Source organism: Austrofundulus limnaeus, unplaced genomic scaffold (genome assembly GCF_001266775.1).
Source record: "Austrofundulus limnaeus strain Quisiro unplaced genomic scaffold, Austrofundulus_limnaeus-1.0 Scaffold221, whole genome shotgun sequence".
Classification (NCBI taxonomy): domain Eukaryota; kingdom Metazoa; phylum Chordata; class Actinopteri; order Cyprinodontiformes; family Rivulidae; genus Austrofundulus; species Austrofundulus limnaeus.
In genome coordinates, this window is record NW_013952623.1 from 296,244 (window position 1) to 307,023 (window position 10,780).

A 10,780-nucleotide genomic window follows, 5' to 3' on the forward strand; every position below is an offset into this window, starting at 1 on the left:
TGTTTCTACTACAGAGTGAGGACCATTTGTGCCATAGTTACTATCAAAGTGAGGTCTTTGATGCAAAGTGAGGATTTTATTTGTAACTCTACTGTGCTTTACTAGTTAGGTTTAGAGGTATGGTGTGAATTAAGTTTTGGTTCCGTTTAGGATTAGCTATAGACCAGTAATGGTTAGTTTTAGGGAAAATGTCTGGGTTAGGCATAAATACAGTTACAAAAATGAATGCAAGGCAATACAATGTCCTCAGTTTGATGTAAATGCAAGGATGTGTGTGTGCCCCATAAGTTTAAATGCCATTTTTGGATGATGGTGGTGTTAGATTTAGGACTAAGGTGTGAACTGTTTTTGTTAAATTTTTTTTCTGTTCTTATTAAAAACCATGCACACCAAACCCCTTTAAAAGAAAACCTTTCTCAGAAAACTGCTTTTAAAAAGACCTCTCCTTCAGAGGAGCCATCTGTTGGTGGACGAATTGGGACACATTTGGGCTCAGGTGGGTCCAGCTGCAAAGACTGCGAGGACTCTGGAGCTCCGAGACTTGATTTATCCCAAATGAGAGAAATGAGGCTGAACTAAGTGGAGGTTTCAGAGTTGTTCTAGTTGAGAGAATCATTGATTTCCTTCTCAAGACTCTTATTCCTCTTTCTAAATTAACCTTTTGTGTTTTTGGTCTTTAAACTAAAAGTTCTAAAAGTGATTCTTAAATAACATTATGTGCAGCTTTAAAATACCTAATTAATCAACAATATGCATACTAATCTGCAGTTTCACCAATGGAAGATTTCTATTTAATTCATCTTTAGGAGAAATGGCAGTTTCTGCTGAAAGGCAGCGGTAATGCTAAGTGCTGAATGACATTGCTGAAATTTTCTGAAACTAAATGAAAAAAGAAAAGGAAAGAAAAACAGCAGAACATAAGCTAAAAGGCTAAAGGTTGCACAGTTTTAGCTAGAAGCTAAAAGTAGCAGAGAGCTGACTAGTAGCCAAAAAAAAAAAAAAAAAAAGAAAGCTGGGGGGCTGGTTATCTCCTGAAAGTAAAGGTCTGGCTAAGCTAATAACGTCAGGGTGCAGGCTAAAAGTTAAAAAGCTAAAATCTATGATGCAGAAGGCTGGCTAGAAATTGAAATGAGAAAAAAATAGATGAAAATAGAGCAAGTATGGTAAAACAAACAGAGCCATAATTTAGGACATCTCCATGTGTTTCTATGAGGATAATAACAGTGAAGTCAACAATCAGCCGTCTTCTAAATTAACTTAATTTTTTTAATACATGAATGGCTGCAATAACACAGATTGGAAAAAAAAACATACAGAAAAAAAAAAAACAATGGTAATGGCAAAACAAGCAGGGACATAATAAACTAGATTTAACACTAATTACTTGAAACAAACAGGTTTAAAATAGATCTTAAAACTTTAAATATACAAAAACATGTTACCTGCATTAAAAAAGGAAACAAAAAATCTGTCTAGTTTTGGAGCTGAACAGGACACAGCTGGTTGATCAACAGAAATCAAAGAACTGTGCAGTAAAACAACTTTAACTCCACACAGCATGTGTCAAAAGATGTCGATTGTTTCCAGTCAGTTCTGTTTAAAACCTGCAACAAGATAAATAAAACGTGAAAGGTGAGAAAGAAAAAGCAAGATGCCAAAACCATTCCAGAATGGAAATTTACAGGCTGTAAATACAGTTATGTTGTTTATTTTGAGTTAAAAAAATACACTTTATTATTACGAAAAATTATCACATACATTTAAAATGATTGTTTTCTTTACATTTTCACTGAAAAAGTGAGCTTACCAAATCAATTTTCTGTCAAATAACCAATCATTTATCAGACTTGTTGCTGCAGCTCTACTGCAGAGAGCTTCCAAAGATTAACAGGTCAGTGTAAAATCATTAATTACCTTCAACAGCACTCATATTCATCAGGACACAAAGAACCATTCAGATTTATAACCTGTCCTTTCTGGTGCCAGTGTGCTGAAGAACACACTGTCTCTGTTTATCATCCTGAGTACATTCTGTAAGAAGAAGCTCATAACACTCAGAAAATTCTTACTCATAATATTAAAATAAAAATTCTCAAGCAAAATATTTTGTGTCAGCAGTTCAATAATACTTGGTTAGCGCCTGCTGTCAAAAGGCAATGGAAATGAATGATATAATGTTTTGCCTGTGTGTATGCCTGATTTTTGTGGTAACACTTTCTTTTACGGTACCCTATTTGCCATGTAATCACAAGGTAATAAAAAATGTAAATAAATGTTAATTACTACCTTATTACCATGTAATTTTGTGGTAAATACGGTACAACAGAACAAAACTACTGTTAGTAAAGCTACATTTATTGGGTAACTACAATCAAATTACTATTCAATAGAAACTCAACACTACATTTATAACCAAAAGAATGCAACTAAATTTTGGGGTTAGTGGTTAATAAAATATAACTTTAAAACTGTCCAAATTACCTACTACTTATTTAGGTGTTACATAGTGAATTGTAATGCATTACCAGGTAAGTGCTACATTACTGCAGACAATTAATTACATAGTAAAATTGTACCCTAATTACCATGTAATTACACAGTAATAAGGCAGTAATAAGGGTACCGTAATGGTAATAGAAAGCGTTACTATTTTTGTTACCTTTATTAAAACATTTTCTGGTACAAACACTTAACTTGTCAGGAACAGTACTCCTTTTGGGTACCAAAGCCCGGTCCTAACACAATGGAACGCCAATTTGGATTAGGCTTAGGACTAAAAGGTCCAGCCAGGCCGACTGGCGTCTGACCAGTTGATGTGCTGTCATGTATAGTGACAGGAGGCTTGTTTTTCCCACGTAACTTCCATAGTCCAACGAGACATGGTGCAGAGCTCCTGGAAAACCCCTCCTGCTACTGCACACCTCACAGCACGGGGTTCTTCCTGCTATGCTTTGATGTCTGCCATTTCTTTGGCCACAAAGCTGTCATAGTTAAAGCACCACACTTTTTTCGGCAGACACCCTCTGTGCACAACGTCTGTGCTCTCTTCTTCCATGAGTTTTTGGCCATTTGACTATCTTTATAAATGTACGCTTGCAGATACAACAGTTGGCTTCTAGAAGTGGCGTATTTGAAGCAAAATGCCACCAGTACTGTCTGAACACTTTTCAGCACAAACGTCTGACAATTACTAAATATTTTCTATGCAGAAGGGGGTGGAAAAGTTCAGCCCAGGTCTTGTGCCAAGAAGGGGCGAGACGAGGCTGAGAACAAAATTACACAATTTTTGTCACACAACTGAGAGCAGATTTCACAGGTTTGGTTGGACCGTTTGGAGGCCTTAAGGTGTGATTTGAGTTTAGAGTTAGGTTGGTTAGGTTTAGGGTCAGGTTCAGGCTACTGAAATTATTGGAAGTCATCACACAATCCTAATCAAGGTAGGTAAGCATGTGTGTGCATGTTAATTTGTTCATTTGCCTGTAGTGTTTGCAGTCTCATAAACCACTGGACAGATGTTAAGGAATCTCTTAGGCAGTAATGAAAAGATGAACATCTACAACTGATTAACATCTGGTGTCAACCTAATGGCCTTGGTAACAGAACAGTGGTTATTGCTGTCAGTTTTACAGAAATTCAGAACTTAAATTCAGTGTTAGTAGCTGAGAGTCATTCTCAACAGATACTAAGTAATAACAGATTGCATGAGGTATTGCGTCATTGTGCGCTATTTTCAGGATATCACCAAATGGCTACAAGTACCTCATTTCTTAATATGATTTTAGTTTCAAGCTATAACATAAAATGAAGTGGGCAATATGCACCTCTTTAAAATAATCTGTAATATTACTGGGATCATAGTCAATTGTTTGTGTTTACAGTAAATATCAGATCATCCATTGTTAGCTGCTTATATGACACAGGGTGCTTTGGGTCTCAACTTATCAGAGACACTGAGATGTCCTTCTTCCAAACTACCAGTTCAGCTGTGAGACACAGTACAGACCAAACATTTGGGCACACCTTCTCATTCAAAGAGTTTTCCATTTTTTCATGACTTTGTAGATTCACACTGAAGGCATCAAAACTATGAATTAACACATGTGGAATTATATACTTAACAAAAAAGTGTGAAACAACTGAAAATATGTCTTATATTCTAGGTTCTTCAAAGTAGCCACCTTTTGCTTTGATTACTGCTTCACACACTCTTGGCATTATCTTGATGAGCTTCAAGAGGTAGTCACCTGAAATGGTTTTCCCAACAGTCTTGAAGGAGTTTCCAGAGATGTTTAGAACTTGTTGGCTCTTTTGCCTTGACTCTGTGGACCAGCTCACCTCAAACCATCTCAATTGGGTTCAGGTCCGGTGACTGTGGAGACCAGTTCATCTGGCGCAGCACCCCATCACTCTCCTTCTTGGTCAAATAGCCCTTACACAGCCTGGAGGTGTGTTTGGGGTCATTGTCCTGTTGAAAAATAAATGATGGTCCAACTAAACACAGTGGAATAGCATGCTGCTGCAAGATGCTGTGGTAGCCATGCTGGTTCAGTATGCCTTCAATTTTGAATAAACCCCCACCAGTGTCACCAGCAAAGCACCCCCACACCACCACACCTCTTCCTCCATGCTTCATGGTGGGAACCAGGCATGTAGAGTCCATCCATTCACCTTTTCTGCGTCACACAAAAACACAGTGGTTGGAACCAAAGATCTCAAATGTGGACTCATCAGACCAAAGCCCAGATTTCCACTGGTCTGATGTCCATTCCTTGTGTTCTTTAGCCCAAACAAGTCTCTTCTGCTTGTTGCCTGTCCTTAGCAGTGGTTTTCTAGCAGCTATTTTACCATGAAGGCCTGATTCACACAGTCTCCTCTTAACATTTGTTCTAGAGATGTGTCTGCTGCTGGAACTCTGTGTGGCATTGACCTGTTCTCTAATCTGAGCTGCTGTTAACCTGCCATTTCTGAGGCTGGTGACTCGGATGAACTTATCATCTGCAGCAGAGCTGACTCTTGGTCTTCCTTTCCTGGGGTGGTCTTCATGTGAGCCAGTTTCTTTGTAGCTCTTGATGGTTTTTGCGACTGCACTTGGGGACACTTTCAAATTTTTCCCAATTTTTCAGACTGACTGACCTTCATTTCTTAAAGTAATGACAGCCACTCGTTTTTCTTTACTTAGCTGCTTTTTTTCTTGCCACAATACAAATTCTAACAGTCTATTCAGTAGGACTATCAGCTGTGTGCTGTATCCACCTTCTGCGCAACACAACTGGTGGTCCCAACCCCATTTATAAGGCAAGAAATCCCACTTATTAAACCTGAGAGGGCACACCTGTGAAGTGAAAACCATTTCAGGTGACTACCTCTTGAAGCTCATCAACAGAATGCCAAGAGTGTGTGAAGCAGTAATCGAAACAAAAGGTGTCTACTTTGAAGAACCTAGAATATAAGACATATTTTCAGTTGTTTCACATTTTTTGTTAAGTATACCATGTATAATTATACCACGTGTTAATTCATAGTTTTGATGCCTACAGTGGGAATCTACAATTTTCATAGTCATGAAAATRAAGAAAACTCTTTGAATGAGAAGGTGTGTCCAAACATTTGGTCTGTATGTATGTACGTACAGTATATTCACTCAAGCTACTCTGCCTTGGTTTCCTCTTCGATTAGGGCTAGGGACATGTATGAAACATCTCCTTTGGAAATCTTTCAGAAGATATCTTAATCAGTATTTCAACTGACTCCTTCCTAGGAAGAGGGGCAGTGACTCTAAACTTGTCTCCTTTTTACCTGAAGATCATGAGCACAGGTGTAGTTTGGAACAAAGACTGACTGATACCACGACAGACCGGTACCTCATTCACTTTACTGCAAACATAATCCCAGTCTCCTTATACTATATCCCCACTCCTGAACTGGACCCTGACATACTTGAACTCCTCACAAGGGTTGTTGGTTCATCCCCAACAAAAATTTGGCAATCCATTTTTTTTCAGTTCGAAGTCCCCAAACTGGAGACCCTCCACCCCTTTTGTGTGCACCTAAAAATTCTCTCCATAAAAATAAAAACATTCTGTGACAAAAGAGCAACTTTAGCAAAGTCCAAGGCTGAATGGGAAGAAAATAGCAAAACAAACAAACAAACAAACAAACAAACAAACAAACAAACAAACAAACAAACAAACAAACAAACAAAAACATAAACAATGTTTCCCTCCAGTTGGACAAGGACCAAATTGCCCCTGGTAGGGTTGGGCAATTTTGGCAAAAAATTAATAAATAAAATAAATACAAATATTCATGGCATTTACTCAATACCAGTTAATATGGTGATTAATTGTTCATGTGTTTTTGACTCTAAATCCATTACTCTGTGATAACACTTACAAATCATCAGTCAAACACGTCTTTATTTTAATGGCCATGGCTTGCCTCACATTATCTCTTTCCAACGTTTACTTTGCCACTTGCAAAGCACAGATTGACTGAGTGCATTTTGGATTAAGTAGATTTGTTTCCATCAATCACTTGAGGAGAGTTTGCTGTAACCGACGTTGTGGACTCTTTTCATATGATTTCCTTATTGTCTGCATTTTTTGGCTTTTTCCGTGCTCTGGTTTCTGGGGTCAGGGTTAGCTTCTCCTCACCGCTATCCGCCATTGTTGTTTTGTTATGAGGTCATGTGGGAGTTTGAGTGCACCACACATAAAAATACGCTACCATCACACAGCACTAAACACAGATATCGCAAAGTGGAAAATATTAATCGCTGTCTGTTTTTTTTGACGAATAATAGCACAAAATGCAATTTTGCACAAGCTTGGCCCATAGTATGAGGACTTGAAACCCAATACTTTCAAAATACTTCCAATGGGACACGGTGAGATTAACAATTCCAAGCCTTGTTCAGATCAACATGAAAACTGGTTTGTGCAAACTCCCATTCATTTTCACACATTCTTGTGAGGCTAGAAAGCAAATACATACATTTTTGTTATGTCAGGGATAATTTTCTTGGAGTCGAAGCTGCTACAGTGCAAGGACTTGTTTTATTAGACAAACTTGTATTATCTTATTAATGATGAATTCAACACAGCAGCAATGTATTTATACTCAGTCTAAAGAAAAATTTTCAATCATTTAAAAATTGTTCAAAACCACCCGAGGGAGGTAGTTATTCGCAGTTTATTCTATGTAGAAAATAATCATTTGTTATATTGTGATCGTATACATGGAAGTAATGCCTTTCATTGTATGGTGTTTATTTATTTAACATGAGAGTAATGTCTTTCAATTGCAGTTTATAAAGAATTGAGTCAATCATTTAAATGTCATAATGTTGTGATTATTTTCCTTTTCTTCTTTTACTTCCCCCCTTCCTCCCTGTGTGCCTCCCTGCACATGTTCAGTGATGCGGAAAATCAAAGCATAATTCATTTAGCAGGATACAAAAAAAATGCTACGGTTCTAACGATCATTTATCTGGATTTACATTTCCACACCCTGAAGCGAAACAATCACTTCAACACTCACAAAGCAAACTGCAGTCAGTCATGGGCTGCGACTATAGAAATGATAGGTTGTTGGTTCAAATCCTTATTACAGCATAATGTGTCACAATGTTGATGTGTAGGTCAATGTATTCACAATTTTTTTCAGTACGTTTTTTTTAATGTAATATTTTTGCATATTTGTCTTATTCTGACATTCGTTTAGCTGGTGTTCAGTTTGTTTGTGAAATGAGTGATAGATTTTTTAAAAAGTATTAAATGGGACCTAATGTGCAAAATTCACTTTTTTCAGGTTTTCTACTTACATTTGGGTCTGTACTCTTTCTAAAAACAGTCCAAGCACCAAGGAAAAAGCACCCAGAGGCATTTTTACTATAAGTAAATGGAATTTTTTTTGTCTTGAAAAGATCTGTTTTCAAATATCACCGTTTGTGACGTCACAAACAGCGCTCCAGCCCACCCCAACCTCAGCCCAGCCTGTCTCCTGGTAACCCAAGCAGAGACTCCGCCCACTTCTCCACAGGATGGTTCTGCTGTTTTAGGACAGTCGTGGAGATGTGTGGCTTAATTTTATTCTTATTAAATTTTATTTTTATTTTTGATTGCAATGTTCTAGCAATAAAAGAAAGTTTTAGTTTGTGTAAATAATTTCACCATGGACTACTTTGGAAAAATAATACCAGCAGTATTTTCCCAAGGACTATGAAAGGAAACTTCTGTCCCTGCTGTTCCTCACAAATCTGCAGATGATGGCAGTAAGTGATGTGTTGTAAGTTTGGTACTGCTGTTGCTTCTGTATGAACATAATTTGTCATTTAGCACGAACTAACGGCTGCGCTGCCGGATCAACTACCAACGATGCGCGCTTTAAGCTGCTGTTCAACTACTTTTATCTCCTAACAGGCCTTTTGGAACTTCTAACATTTTACTAAGCTTTTGCTACTTTTAGCTTTAAGCTACTGTTCAGCCATTCTTGACTTCTAGCTGGTCCTTTGTTACTTCTAGCATTTTTGCAAATCTTTTGCTAATTTCGTCCTTAGCTACTTTTAGGTTTTAGCTGGCCTTTTGCAACTCTTAATACATTTTTTGCCACTTTTACCAACTCTGCTACTTTTAGCTTTAAGCTACTGTTAATTACATTTAGCTTAAAGATGGCCTTTTGTTACTTTTAACATTTTTGCTAGCCTTTTACTACTTTTAGCTTTTAGCAGTTGTTTAGACACTTAGCTTCTAGCTAACCTTTATTCCTATCATTTGTTTTTTAGCATTTTAGTCTTATTTTAGTAATTTTAACTTTTTAGCAGGCAGTCAGCACAGAAAATGCAGTTTGTCTTGCTATGGTTTAATTTTCATTTCAGATGTGTGTGTGTGTGTGTGTGTGTGTGTGTGTGTGTGTGTGTGTGTGTGTGTGTGTGTGTGTGTGTGTGTGCGTGTTTCTACTACAGAGTGAGGACCATTTGTGCCATAGTTACTATCAAAGTGAGGTCTTTGATGCAAAGTGAGGATTTTATTTGTAACTCTACTGTGCTTTACTAGTTAGGTTTAGAGGTATGGTGTGAATTAAGTTTTGGTTCCGTTTAGGATTAGCTATAGACCNTGTGTGTGTGTGTGTGTGTGTGTGTGTGTGTGTGTGTGTGTGTGTGTGTGTGTGTGTGTGTGTGGCCCTCAGAGGTCTCACTGAGTCGATTACATAAGGTTTTTGCAGCAGAATCCCTGCATGTAGGTCTCAGTGTGACACAGGTCCAACAGAAAGCGCTCAGTGCAGCTCCACAGCCGCGACCTGTCCATCTGTCCTTTTCAGCTGGGATTGTGCTTCTTTAACTCGTCACGCTCCTCCTGCTGTCAATTTTAATGTGTTGTATTATTTTACTTTTTTTTCCTAATTCCAGATGTCAGACTGAATGTGAAGTCCGAGGATAGTTACTTCTTTATGACTCATAAATGAAAACGGGGAAAATGAACCAATTTTACTAGTCGAGGTCAACTGAACGTTGTAACGCATTAATATTATCATTATTATTTTATTTCATATTTCATCCTGTCACTCAGTAATCCTCAGCAGTCAAAAGGCATTAATCAGCTGCCTGATGCCGCCTCCTGGAAATCGAGGCTGCAACTTTCCAAACAGGCTCTAAACATAGCTGCCAGCATTGCGTGACAGTGCACAGAAATAACTTGTGCATCAGCTGATTGTGAGTAACAGGACTGGGCTGTTAGCTGACATGCCACAGTGTCGGATCAGTGCGGATCTCTGAGGGCCCCTGGTGGTCCACATGTTTAATCCTCTTCTGCTCTCCAGCACCAGCTGTGACAGATACAAACCCAAGTGATCGGTTGCATACAGGAAACAAGATTTATACAGAGTTAGAAAATGGCTCTGAATGTTGTATTTTAAAGTTGAAGCACCTTCAGTTTTTTTAAAGGATAATTCAGGTCATTTGAAATGGAGTGTTTTGGAAGGATTTTGAACAATAAGTGTTTTACCTGTTGTAGATGGCTCTGGGGACTGTCAAAAGGAGGAGATAAAGGATTATATTTATATAATATTTATATTAACAATAATTGTAGGTCTGTCTGTAAATTTCACTGTGTTACAGTCATCTTTTGTTGGCTGAGATCTCTTAGCTGTGGAAGTCATCTTGGGTTGACTCCTAAATTTAATCGGTTGTAAAATCTGTCCAGTGGTGCATGAGATAGTTTGCTGACAGATAAACACACAAAAAGACACTGCGTTTTACCTTTTGATGGTGAGTGATATTTAATCACTTCAACAATTAAAATAAACACGACACGAGTTCATATAGCAATATATTCAGATTTTGAGTCAGTGTGGAAGCAGAAGGTTTGTTTATTTATTTTGTTTTTTAACTATCTGAAATTTTTTTGCAGTGTTTTCCATGTTTGTGACAATTAAAGAATTATTAAGTACACTATTTCAATGTCTCTAGTGTCACAGACACCCAAAAGACTTAATACCAAGCAGCAAATAAATTAATTGTACATAATAATATCTGTCTTTGACACAACAAACTCTAAACAGAGCGTAAAACAGCTTCTTACACAGATGTCATGTTTAAAGTCCTTAAACCAACAGTTACTTTACAAGTTTACAGAATATAGTCAACATTATTCCAGCTGTTCCTGATGAGAACTGGTCTGTGAGGACACCTGGTGGACAATGGGCTAACAAAAAAATCAGAAAGTCCTTTTTTTTTAAAACAATGAATCAAAAGTTTTCTTATTGGGTAAGAAAATGTGTTGCC